The sequence below is a fragment of the Myotis myotis genome, unplaced genomic scaffold (assembly GCF_014108235.1).
Source record: "Myotis myotis isolate mMyoMyo1 unplaced genomic scaffold, mMyoMyo1.p scaffold_m19_p_15, whole genome shotgun sequence".
NCBI lineage: Eukaryota > Metazoa > Chordata > Mammalia > Chiroptera > Vespertilionidae > Myotis > Myotis myotis.
Genome location: NW_023416319.1, coordinates 26,163,294 through 26,176,555, shown reverse-complemented (window position 1 = coordinate 26,176,555; position 13,262 = coordinate 26,163,294). Strand labels below are relative to the sequence as shown.

General features: G+C 35.4%; 1 protein-coding gene and 1 pseudogene across 3 annotated transcripts in view; both read right to left on the bottom strand.

Annotated features, from left to right (window-relative positions):
• Window positions 1–13,262, bottom strand: part of RNLS (renalase, FAD dependent amine oxidase) — a 218,288-nt gene that overhangs the window by 188,288 nt on the left and 16,738 nt on the right. The gene's annotated exons all lie outside the window — the stretch shown is intronic.
• On the bottom strand, window positions 3,662–4,845 carry LOC118670278 (annotated as a pseudogene).

Below are 13,262 nucleotides of genomic sequence, written 5' to 3'. Positions count from 1 at the left end.
AGAAACAGTTAATATAATATAATTGTGTGGAAATAAAGAATTTATATGTGATTTCAAAACAAGTCTCAGATGCAGAGAACCAGATGGGGCCTTTATTGATTCACATGTGATTCTGACTGGGAGAAAAATCTATCTTTGGAGATTAACCTGTGACTCTCACAAACAATGAAAGTGTCTGGCACGCACATTGGGAAGATTGACTCTGGGCCCAGAAGTTCGCTGATTTTGAAATGGATGTGCTAAGAAAGAACTTTATTTAAAAGAGTTGACTAGAAACAGCTGCACTTTGTCGTCAGAATAAAAATCCACAAGTATTCTAAGACTTCAAAAAATACAACAAACAATGTGACCTCCTTAACCCTTAGAAGAGACATTTCTGCTATGGTTGTATTCAATCACGATTTATTTCTCCTCAAAAACCTCTTGCAATGGCTGTCCATAGAGATGCTTCTAGAAAAGAGTGAAGGAAGCAGAAATGAAAAGAAATAATAAAATTCTTCTTCATTCCTACTGAAAATGGTCAGAGTGAAATCTGATGTTTTCTTAATAACATGTTTGAACATGTTTAGTTGAAGTTTATTCTTAAGAAGGCTTAAGTATGGGTTGAAATATTTAAAAAAAGCAAAATAACAGGAAAATTGAGAAGATAGAGGGGATAGTCTTAGACATTATCTTGTCATTTCCTTTTTCCAGATTTTCACATGCAGAAACCTACTTACGAAAATGTATGTGACTGCTGACTTAGGTTACTGAGGGAAGGTCTGACATCTCCCTGCTGGAAAATGTTTAAGAAAGAGGTTAACTAGCCATTTAAAATTATTTGGAATTAATTCTTCCCAAAAGTCGGTGGCCAAATAGGATGCCTTCCAGATATATGACTTCATTTTGTTCTCTGCTTCCACAAACAATAGAGTCTCTCTTTCACAGGGTGACACATTCTGTACCCGCCAGAAAACATAAAAGCTCTAAACCTTAGTGAATGTGAACTGTGGTTTCAAGGGATTTAGGCATCGTTTCTACAAAACTAAGTGAGGTAAATAAATGATAAATTAACCAACTAATTCAGGCAAAAATATTTCCAAATTTTGAGAGGGGGGAAAAAGGACCCTTTGATTAGTTTCCTCATTTTCTAAGTAACCAGGTGAGTCTACATTGTACTTTGTGTAGATATAGCTCAATGCCTTCTTGAATAAATAGCACTACCTCAGCATGAAAAGATTTTACAATTTACAAAATGCACTCATACACAGTACTCATATATGTTTCATATTGAAAATACTAAGAATTTGGGAGGTAAGATTTAACAGTTAAGATAACAAAGGAGAATTTTAAAAATCAGCATACCTTCTGATCTTAGAGGACTATGGAGACCATGAGTCCAAATCTGTCATACTTCAATGTAAAGAAAAGAACCCAGAATGTAGGAATGAGAGCTTTTCCATAGAATACAGAGTCACTATGAAGACTCCTAGTTTGGTCTATTCTCCCTAGAGCCCGACAGTCACCAGAGTATAAGCTCCATATATAGAGGATGCTATCTGTCTTTGCACACGTTTTCTCCAGCATCTAGTACAGCATTTGGAACCGCAAAAGTTACTCAGCACATGTGTTATAAAAATTCATCTCTGTAGATATCTAACTTGCTTTTTAACATGGACACATCTAACATTTTTTTAAATATCAGGTCCATAATTTTGGAGTTGATGTAATATATTCACAAGTTAAATAATTCAAAATAAAGGTTTACAAAATAAATCTGTACTTTTAAATGCCCATCAAGCTATTGGAATGTATCAAATGTTTTTCATGATTTAATTTTTCAGTATTTACATTTATTTATTGTGTTAATAGATTTTAACCATCATCTATGAACAAAACACTGTTACTGCTTTAAAAATGTAATATACAAACTAACAAAGGTGAGTTAAATTAGACTTCACCTCTACCAGAATGTCAATATAATTTCAAATATTATATTTATATTGTGGTAAAAAAAGTATTTCAATTATCTGTGTTTCAAAATATAAAACCTTGTTTTCTTATTTTGTGAAGTCTTACTTTGCTAACAACACATTTTTACCATTAGAAGATGTAGTTTTAAAAAATGCCTGTGGAACAACTATGCTAGATTATGAAGCATAACTCCTAAAAAATTGTAAGATCCCCAATTCTTCCAAAAGTCTAAGACAAACACTTCATGAGCTATAATGGAGGCTCCTGGAACAGCAATTGTTTTCAGGTTCAAGAAATGAAAATTGTCTACAACAAGGCACTTACTACCTATTAGACATGTGACTATAAAGTATTAGATTTTTCAACAAATATGTAAGAACTAACACATCCAGACAATTGTGCTATTTCAAAAGTGATGCTGTTATACCAAAATTGTTACTATTATTATAAACATTTTGAAAAGTCCCCTTCCGGAATTGCTTCTATAGACTGCAGCTCATTCTTTTGAATATCTGCAAGGATAGCAAAACTTTTTCTTTTGAATGTAGAAAACAGTTTTAGAAGAGTCAAAATTATTTAGGCCATGGCTAGAGAAGTAGGTGTGTATCTAAAAGAATGTGAGACCACAGCAGCAATTTGAAGAATTTTTCCAGGGTGGCTCCAAACACCCAATCCACTCTTGGGTAGTTTCAAAAAACAAAACAAAACAAAACAAAACAAAAAAACAAAACAAACCCAAAACTTTGTCCAAGTTTTATTTAAAATAGTTAACTAAACCTTTATTTAAAATAACTCTCCAAAAGTTTCCAAAAACCATTGAGAATTGTGGACTAAATATGAATGTCCAGAGGAACTCTCTCAAGGACGACACACATTTTAAATAAATTCTAAGAAACTTAAAAACGAAGTCTCATTATTTTATGGGCATACCACATGTAGTTTTCTCATGTGTCATAGATTAAGCAATGTGTAAGGTAATTTGCTAGAAGCAGAATAATTTGTTCCCCTTAATCAGAAGTTGAGTTTGGGGAACTCCAGGTTGCTCTCACACCATGATCAGGAATCACATTTCTGGAGAGTGTGGTAGCTCACTACAGGTCTCTCCTTACTGCATTTCTTAAGCCACTTGAAATTAAACTTCTAGAATATGGTTTCAATAAAGAAAAGAAAGCCAACTTCTATCAGTTGTCTCCCATGATAAGGCTGCTAACTGTGAAAACTATACGAGCATTTCTATTATATAGAGAAAATATTTACACTGTGAACAGTTTCAAAATGGAATATAAATCAATATGTAAACTGAATTCTCTAACTCAAAGTTTTCTAAATGGCAATGAAAAATTTAATACTTTTTTGAAAAAATAAACAAGGCTACTTAGATAACAATGGAAAAGAACAACGTGTCTGTGTACATGTCTTAACTCTTTTTCATCACGATGCAATTCTTTTGCTTCATGTTGACTTTGGCGGATGAATTCTGGCTTTTCTCAATGAAAACAGATCCTTGGCCATGATCTGCAATTTAATGCTGAAACAGGATGAAACATATCCTGGAATTCCCACATATCGTTTCTTATTAGCATGTAGTATGTCATGCAAGTGACCCAGTATGTCTGACATGTTCAACCCCTTTGGCCTTCAACAAGTAGCAACAAAATGAGAAGCACATGAACCTTTCTAGACTGTTCCAAGAATTAGTCTTTTTTGTTTTGATTCATTCAAATATTTATTGAGCAGACAGGGAGATACAAAGGTGTTTAAAACCCTGGTCAAAGAGGTGAGGCAAATGCACAAGTAGAAAGAAAAGTTCCCTGAACCACAGCAGTCAAACGAAAAGTGCTTTAGGAGATAACAGTGTGATGGCCCTCAGCCTGGAAGGGGGCATGGGTGAGTGGACAATCAGAAAGGGGTCTGAGATTACAGTAGAAGACTTCAGTCTGGACTGTTGATGATATTCAGTATGGACTATATTTGTCTCTCGTCTTCCTCTTTCCCCATCTTTGGGCTTAATCCACCAGTAGTTCCCAGGATTGTTCACTGTGCTTTTTCTATACTTGCTTGCAATTTTGCTTTAATGTCCTCGACAAAACCAGGTCCTTTCGGTATTTTAAGAGTTTTTTCCTGTTTTTTGTTTTGTTTTGTTTTTAAGGATTCTTGATCATTTGATATTGGCATTGATGGTTTTGAGTCTTTCCCATTCTGGTTTGATTTTTGTGCTTTTCTGGCTGCAGTATCTCATACAGATTTCTTTACGAGAGCTTTTTCTTCAGCTTCCTCATCCTCAAAGTCATCATCGTCATCCTCATCCTCCTCATTAACTTACTTCATCAGCAGCAAATTTTGCTTTTTCTATGGAATCTGGCTACCACTTCCAGGGGCAGAACGCTTTCCAGACATACTTAGGGATTTCACGTCCTCCTCCTCCTCACCTTCTGACTCTGCATCTTCCTCCACAGCTACTAGGTGCTGTCCACTAACATGTACAGGCCCTGAACCACACTACAACCATAAGACCCCAGCCAGTGTTATTTCAAAGCCACCAAAGGAAACCATTGGCTGTACAGACATTTTCAAAGTTGCCAGTGTTACTTTCATTGGACTGCCTTCATAATTCCTTGCCTCTGCTTCAACAATGTACAATTCATCCTTTGCGCCAGCCCTTAAACTGACTGTACATAAAGATAATTGGTGCTAATTTTCATCATTATCCACCTTAAAGTGATGATCTTTGTCGGCCTTTAGTTCACAACCAAAAAGATAGTTCTGGGGCCTCAGAGGGCTCATGTCCACATCCATTGAATCGTCCCTGGGGTGGTGGCACACACTTAAGTGGGAGAGAAGGCAGACAGAGATAAAGGACTTCTGTTCCCTGGACAGACTCGCAAGATGGAATCACACCAGGGAAGAATTAGTCTTGAGAACACATTGTACTATCGTGCACCAGAAATTAGGAAATTAGGGCAGCAAGATTTTGTTTATAAAAGAAAATATTCCTAACCTTTTTTTCTTTTTTTTAGCTTGAGAGACAAGTGACCCTAACAACAGCTCCTTCTTTAGCCTTATAACTTATATGTCTATATTCTAGTCAAATCTGGGTCTGGGTCAAACTGACCTGAGGCAAGGAGAACTATCTTTGTTGTGCCACTCTGAGTCAATGTATGGTATTAACAAGGACTTCCTGTCTTTGATGTTTCTCTGGAGATTCTTTATTGGGGAGGAAGTCTCGGTGGCTGGCATGCCTGTCTGGTGAACATGAGGATATGGGGAATCAATGGAACCTTGCACAGTCCACTCCAAGGACGTGATGAGGCATTTCTGAGGATACAGAGTCAAAGAGGGGAGAGGCACCTTTCCATTTTTCTTAGGGGATAATTCATGTTACTGCTAGAGTCTCTTTCCACTGAGTTTGTAATTAATTACAAGCCTTGACTAAAGATGGATCCCCATGATAGAGAAATTCAAGGTTGCAATGAATGGAGAGCTAGCCCATCAGATTAATGTAGGCCTCCTTGACCATCTCCCACCCCCCCATCCCCCCACCCCCACCTGAGTCTTTAAACCTAGTATCTTGGAATCAGCTCTGAGAATGTAAGTGTGAGGCTGAACTCAAGTATGATTATTCTGTGCTGCAGGCACAGGAGCTTTGGTGAGAAGAGGAGGAAGCCCAGGGAACCACTCATGTGACCAGGAGTGAGGAGCACAGATTTCCCTTTTGGGTTCTGTTTTGGACTCATTAGGTGTACTTAGAAAAATACGCTTTTAATTGCTTTTGTTTCTCCATCTAAAAAGACAATATGGACATCTTCCAGAGAGGGTGACATTCCCAGTTCCAGCACAAACTTATTTCTGTCACTGTGAAGTCTTACTTGGTGTGATGCCAATGATCCTGCAGTGAGGTCTGGGCATGGGGTAGAAAAAGTTAAATGATTAACTTGCCAAATTCAATTGCTAGGAAGAGATGGGGCAATTTCAAGCAGTAAAAACAGCTATGCATTTAGAAACTATTATCAGGAGCACTAGACAGCACTGCATGATGTTCTGCAAACCACAAGTGATGTCAAAGCTGCGAGGCTGCTGGGCTGCCAGAGGCTCAGCGATAATAGATGCTAAAATTACTGCTGAAGAAGCAGATTTGATTACAAAGAGACCCAAGAGCCGTGAAGCCCTTGGAAAGCTGCCCTCTGAGTTTTACAAGTAATAAGATAAACAGCATCTCCAACTGTAATCACAAAATATAATAAAAATGCTCTGGGCTCTCATAGGACTTGCAAGTATATCTCCCTTGAGTGACATAAAACCATGCCATTCCTAATACACAACGATGAGGACAAAGTTACCACCAAATTGAGGTCATGTCGGAAATATGGACAACTCTGTAAAGAATCTTTTTAAACTGATTTTAAAAGAAGTGGACTTGTGCCCTAACAGGTTTGGCTCAGTGGATAGAGCGTCAGCCTGCAGACTCAAGGGTCCCAGGTTCGATTCCGGTCAAGGGCATGTACCTTGGTTGCGGACACATCCCCAGTAGGGAGTGTGCAGGAGGCAGTTGATCGATGTTTCTCTCTCATAGATGTTTCTGGCTCTCTATCCCTGTCCCTTTCTCTCTGTAAAAAAAAATCAATAAAATGTATTTTTAAAAAAAAAAAAAAAAAAAAGTGGAATTTTTTAAATTGACCCCAACCTGTATGTTCCCACCTTTATCCTCATGTCTTGGTTATACAATCTATTAGCTCAATATTTTTAGCCTAATTCCTCATGGCATTTGATCATCTGAAGCCTTCCTCCAACCCCCAGCATCCCTCCATCCTCTACCCCATTCCCCATTTTCATCCCCAGCTCCTACTATTTCCACCCTAGGTTTTGCCCAAAATCTCTTTTTTCTCACTTGTGAAGTGGAAAGTTCAGGTAATGATAACAGTGAGAAAAAATGAAAAACCTTATTGTGAATTTATTTCAATATTTTTAAAAAGCCTTCTAAAATTGGTTATTTAGGAGTTCCCCATCTTCTTCTGAAACTTCTTAAACAACACTTTATGCTTGCTTGTTATATGTTTTATAATTTAGATGGACCAATGGGTTATCTACTGGTTGTCCAGTACAATCAAAATTATCTTTTTAAGAAATTACATCTGGTTAAGAAAGACACATGAGATGAAAAAGTTTAGAAAAAATGTCTGTGGAAAAACAAACCTAAAATATACAGACATTTATTTAACAGAACAAAATTGGTTAAAATGTACTAAATATACACAAAAATACTTTATATACCTTATAAAATATTTTAAAATTAATTATAATAAAATGCAAGGCATACCACATGTGAAGTTTTTGAATGAATTAAAATGACAACAGAAGTAATCTTTGACCACTGGGTTCCAACAATCTAGTCTATATGCGAACCAGTTTCTAAAATAGGTCTTAGTGACCTACTGATTATATGAAATCTGAATAACCAAAAAGAATTTGAACCCTCAAATAAAATACATATTATTTGCTTTATTGGAGACACCATACATGTTTTGCTTTCCATTGGATAAAGTTATGGGATATTAATAATGTGATTATGAGGACATTATATTAAAAATATTTATTTTCTGTTAAGTCTGAACAATTCAAGGCACAACATACAGTGTGGTCTCTAGCCAGGCAGCCTGGGTAGGAATCCTTGCTCAGGTTCAGTCACTTACAAGCTCTGTAATTTTGGGAAAGTTACTTAACTTTTCTGTACTTCAGTTTCATCATTTAAATGGGGACAATAATGTTAGGATTGATGCTAGAATTAAATTAGTTAATATAATTAAAACACTTTTTATATGTTTATATTTTAAACAAATGTTTATATGCTTATATGCACCTGGTCAATAGTAAGCACTATTTAAGTGTTAGCTATTCTTATTGTTTCCCCTTTCCTTTTTTTATTCAGGGAGATAGGATATCTCTATATCCCATTTAACTCATTAAAAATGCCCAATGGGATAAGGAAGGACAAATATCTGCATATTTTCATCCTTTTTGACTGGTCTGTAGCAGAGATAAATTCATCCTGATATACCCTCCCTCATTTCTTTCTATTTCCAATTTCTACCAGTTTGAAGAACTAAACTTATCAGTCTTCTCTGTTGTTTAACCCTGATCTTCTGCCTTTTCCCCATTTATTCCTATAATCAGCCCCCCCCCCAAAAAAAAAATAACACTGGTAAAATTTGGATAGGAAAAAACCTTGTGAGGTATGTCTAATTATTTGGCTATCAACTAAAAGTCTGACTTACGAGAGTCTTTTCCAGGGTTCTTCGTTCTAACAATCCAAAGATAATTTAAAATGTCCAGTGTAGCATATGGGTAAGCAACTCTGACAAGAACAGATGCTCTGCATTGCTTGATTTCAAAATAACAAACCAAGGTGGGCCCCTGGATGACATACAGCCACTGTAGGAGACAACTTCAGTTCTTTAAGTGTATTTAGATGACCAGTGACTTTCAGTCTTCTTTCATGCTTTAGGTGGAAAATATCTCTATGGAAAAGATGTTCTCATATAAGAACATAAAAGAGTTTTGTTTTGAGTTTGATTTTTTTTTTAATAAATGGTTGGAAGACAGCATGCTGCTTGTATTGTACTGTGTAGAGTACAAAATGAACATTCCAATCTTATGACCCATTGGGGCCATGGGATAATGCCACTTGGCAGCTGTTGGATAAGGCTGGTAACACTCCAGGGTGTGCTCCCCTGGACACCTCTGCTCTCTGCTTTTTTGGGTCCCTACCATTAGCAACCTGCTTGATGCTGCCCCTCTGCGGCAGCACTGTCTTACTGTAAAGGCCCCCTTCTTAGCTAGAGCTGTTTTTCTGAACGCTGCTTCCCAGGCATTTCACAACACAATGTGTATTTTCAGTGTAGCAAACCACTAAGATGCTCCCTATATCTTATCCCAAACTTTTATCTTCACTTTTCTAGGATGCTGACCAAAAACTTAAAGTAAACAGAGAAAGACTTTAATAAAAAGGAAACAATATAGAGTCAATATAAATTCAATAGCACAATTCATCATCATTATGTTAAAGAGCTGACAGTTTAGTTCCCGGGAACTTCATTTTGTCAAAAGATATCCTTTTTTTCGGTCATACCATGATATATATATATATATATATAAAATTATAAACAATGTGAGACTTGTTTCAAGAAAAAATACCAATGTATGCACTTTAATTAATTGGCCATTTTAAATAAAAAATATTTTCTTTATCAGTAGCACTAATAAATAGCAGCTGAGATAATCATTCTGAGGTAGTTCAAGAATTTGAACCTATTCAGTCATTCAATAAATAATTATTAAATAAAATATTATGTGTATGGGTATATGAAATGAAGTGTCTTAAATTTAGGGTTATTATTGAGAAAAAAATATATATGTCAACTACAATGCCATTGAGAAGTAATTGTAACGTATATAGAATATGGCATGATAATTCTGTAATTACTTTCACATCAAGAATAAAAACTAAAATTTATAACTACAGAATTCTCCAAGTATTGTAAGTATATTTGACTCCATATTCACTTTTTATATCTATCTTATTGTGAAGCCATTTTTAAGTGCAAAAGAGTATTTTGGCACTGTTGCCTATTCAAAGCATTTTAAAGCATTTATAAAAGGGAAAAATACTTTGCTGATCTTTTTACCTGCTTAAGCCAGAAATAAAACTATGAAATTATAAAATACATAATGGTGACTTTTAAAAACACTGAACAGTTAAACTAAAGACAGAGTTCACCGATTTATGTTGATTACAATTAAGGGAATTAAGCTTTGCCTTTTGTGATTATTGCAAGTAGACACTTTTTTTCTTACTTCAATATAAAAAATAAGAAATTCAATGAACACTACAACTGAGGAAACTTCTAATAATAAAAGTGTTTAAAAATAGTTGATTATTGGCTTCGTGTTAGGGATAAATAGAAATTTTAAAATGTAATCCATGATTCAGAAGACTTATGTCATATGTCAACGATTAAAAATATATATATATTATCCAGGCAAGAAATACTAATACCTTTCTTAATAAGCCATAAACTTTTTTGTTGAGCAGACTAAATAAAACTTATGGATAATAACTGTTAGAAAATCCAACAATATTGCTTCAAAGACAACAAGAACTTTCAAATCCTAAATTGAGTTCTTCAAGAAACCAAAACAATAGACAACAAATGTAAATGCCATTTATATGGTAAATGACAAGAAAAGAATCATGGAAGGATTATGGCATACCAATGACAGGGTTCCAATGAATGCTTATCGGATTAAACATATGGTATGTGTCTATGTTAATGTGTTGGAAATGAAAGGTTGAGGAGAAATGAGTGTGAGTTTTTTCATTTCATTATTTTGAAACAATGACCCTAAAGGGTATGTCAACCCCTCGAGATAATCTTCAGAGATATCAGGTCCTTAGTTCAAGACTTCCCTTTTCTGTTTACTTTTAAATTGTTTTCCCTCTCTTCACACTGATTTATGATATCACTAAAGAACATACTCCACCTCCACGATCACTGTGCGCAAGTGGAAGTAGTTATGAAAGTGCTTCCATCTGCCAGCCTCGGCATGTGCATGTCAGCATCGGGATGCTATCTTGAACGTTATGAATTTGAAAAGCCCATTTTCTTTCAAATAATTAGTAGGGTTTTACAGAATTTACTAACAGACACATCCTTGGAACATGCTAAGCAAAACTAATTGCAGATAAACTAGAGTCTATCTTGGTTAAAGTAAATACATTTCCAAATATCAGCATTTTGAAACTTCAAAGCAATTTTGGCTTTTCCAATTATGGGTAGGATATAAATAATCTGTGTAGGGGCAAACCCTTTTCACTATAAAGTAAAGAGAATGACCTCATTAAAAGATCTATGCCTCAGTAAGTTCCTACTCATTTCCAAGTGAATTGCTCAAAAGTTCCTTAGAACTCATTAGACTATCAGTACTTGACTCAGCAAAACTGTAGGATGTAAAGGTGCTTTCAAACTATTAGAGAAATCAGTCAACTGGAATTATTTTTAAGAGAGGAGAGGTAAATTCCTCACAATTCCTACATGGAGTATCCCATTAGAAATGTTTATAATGTTCAATATGATTATCATTTTTAGATGAGTTATAAGCAAGTGTCATTAAAAACATTGTTGATGAAAATAATTACTGGGTATATTAGTTTTCTCTGGCTGCTGTAACAAATAATCATAAACATAGTGGCTGAAAATAACACAAATGTAGTCTCTTACAGTTCTGGAGGTCAGAAGTACAAAGTAGGTCTTATGGGGGTAAAATCTGGGTGTCTGTGGGCTGTTTTCCTTCTGGAGGCTGTAGAGGAGAATCTGTTCATTGCCTTTTCTAAAGGCAGCCCACATCCCTGATTTGTAGCCCCTTTTCCTTTTCAAAGCCAGCAGTTGCATCCCTCTGAACTTTGCTCTTATCATCACATCTCATCTGCAAATGGGAGAAAAGTCCTACACAAGTTTCTGTTGTATCTCATTTAGGGGTTTTACTGTGCTAACAGAACTGCTTCATAGAAATAAAAATCATTTATGTTTGTAAAACTTCAGAAGTCATTCAGCTAGACATAAAGAAGATAGTCACCTGCTTTTCTTTAATGAGAGTTCAGTGAAAATGCAGGATAACAGTGAAAACTGTTTTCCCTTTGTTAACTGATTTTCCCCTCTTCAACATAATGTAGGTGGATAGCAGGTGATAAGATAGTTGAGGCTAAAAAGAGTGCAAGTTGAAGAAGTCTTACTTTCTCATAATATAATCAAGTACACAGGAGATTTTTGTCATTCAATTACTAATTTGTTCATTCAAAAATATTACTTGGGACAGTGTAAGGTGGTAGAAATAGAAAAGACTCAAGGAACTCAAGTTTAATGGATGAAAGAGACAAAGTAATCATTATTTTTTAAAAAAACACAACTATTAAATCTTGGCTTGAATATGAACCTTTCTCTTTCTTTCCTTCTCCCACCCCCAAATCCAATGTCTTCAGAATAGGTGCAAGCTTGTTAACCAAGGTGGTTTGTAAACAACAATAAAATATTTCTCTCTCACTCACCCACTTTAACATTTTATAAACACACTTTCTGACATCTTTAACTTATGAACTCATGTTCAAATAACTCACATTTCAGACAGCAATTATACACACCTGCCCTTCTTTCAAACAAACCTGCCTTTTAAAAGAATCCTTTTAGGTTGGATTTTAGATTGAGAAGGGATCTTAGGGATCTAGATTTCCATGCTCTCATTTTACAGAGTTAGAAAATAAAGTCCAGTTACATTGGCATGTGCTCTCATTATCAGTTTCTTACTAGAAGCTGATAATGAGAATTCTATATAGAATTGTAACTATTCTAATTTAATTTAATAGTTTGTTCAGGTTTTCCATAGAAAGTAGACACCCAAAGTTCCTTTTTTCTCAAATCAGAAATTCTTGTTACATTGGCATTGGCTGAGCAGTTGCCACATGGGTCAGCTGTCCATCTTCTTCCTTTTAAAATATATTTTTATTGATTTTAGAGAGAGGATGGGAGAGGAAAGAAGAGGGATAGATAGATAGATAGAAACAGCAATGATGAAAGAGAAACATTGACTGGCTACCTCCTACACACCCCTCCTGGTCTAGGCACGTGCCCTGGCCAGAATCGAATTGTGACCTCCTGGTTTGTAAGTTGATACTCAACCACTGAACAACACCGGCTGGGCCATATTCTTAATTGTATCACCTCTTTATGCCTAATGTCTTCAAACACCAAGAAGTACAAAATAAAGACAGGGAAATAGTATACTGAAGCAAGCCAGATTTTCCCAAGTTTACCACTTAAGATTAAAGAAAAGTCAAAATATCAACAAACCTTTTATTAAAAATCAAAGTGATAAACTTTTATCAAAATTTCTAAAATACTTCCAAAAGTCCGAAGAAAGAAAGCACTCACCACACCCCCCTTAAGAACAATTCTTCTTTCATTTGATACCGAAAAATAAACTGATGCAAATGGCAAGACCTGAGAACTATTTGGGGGACTTTGGCTATCCATAGACTAAAAATCACATTTATTTATAAAAGTGCAGATCTCTCTATATCTTAGCTTGTTAATGACATCATCAGACATCCCAATTTGAGTATTTGAGTTTGTGCTCAAATGAAAACTTCTACTGTTTGTGATCATAATACACACTCATTTAAAAAAAAAAAAAAAAGGTAAAGCACTGAGAATTAGAAGACATCGGCGAATGTGTGGAATTAAAAAGATGACAGACTTTGGAGT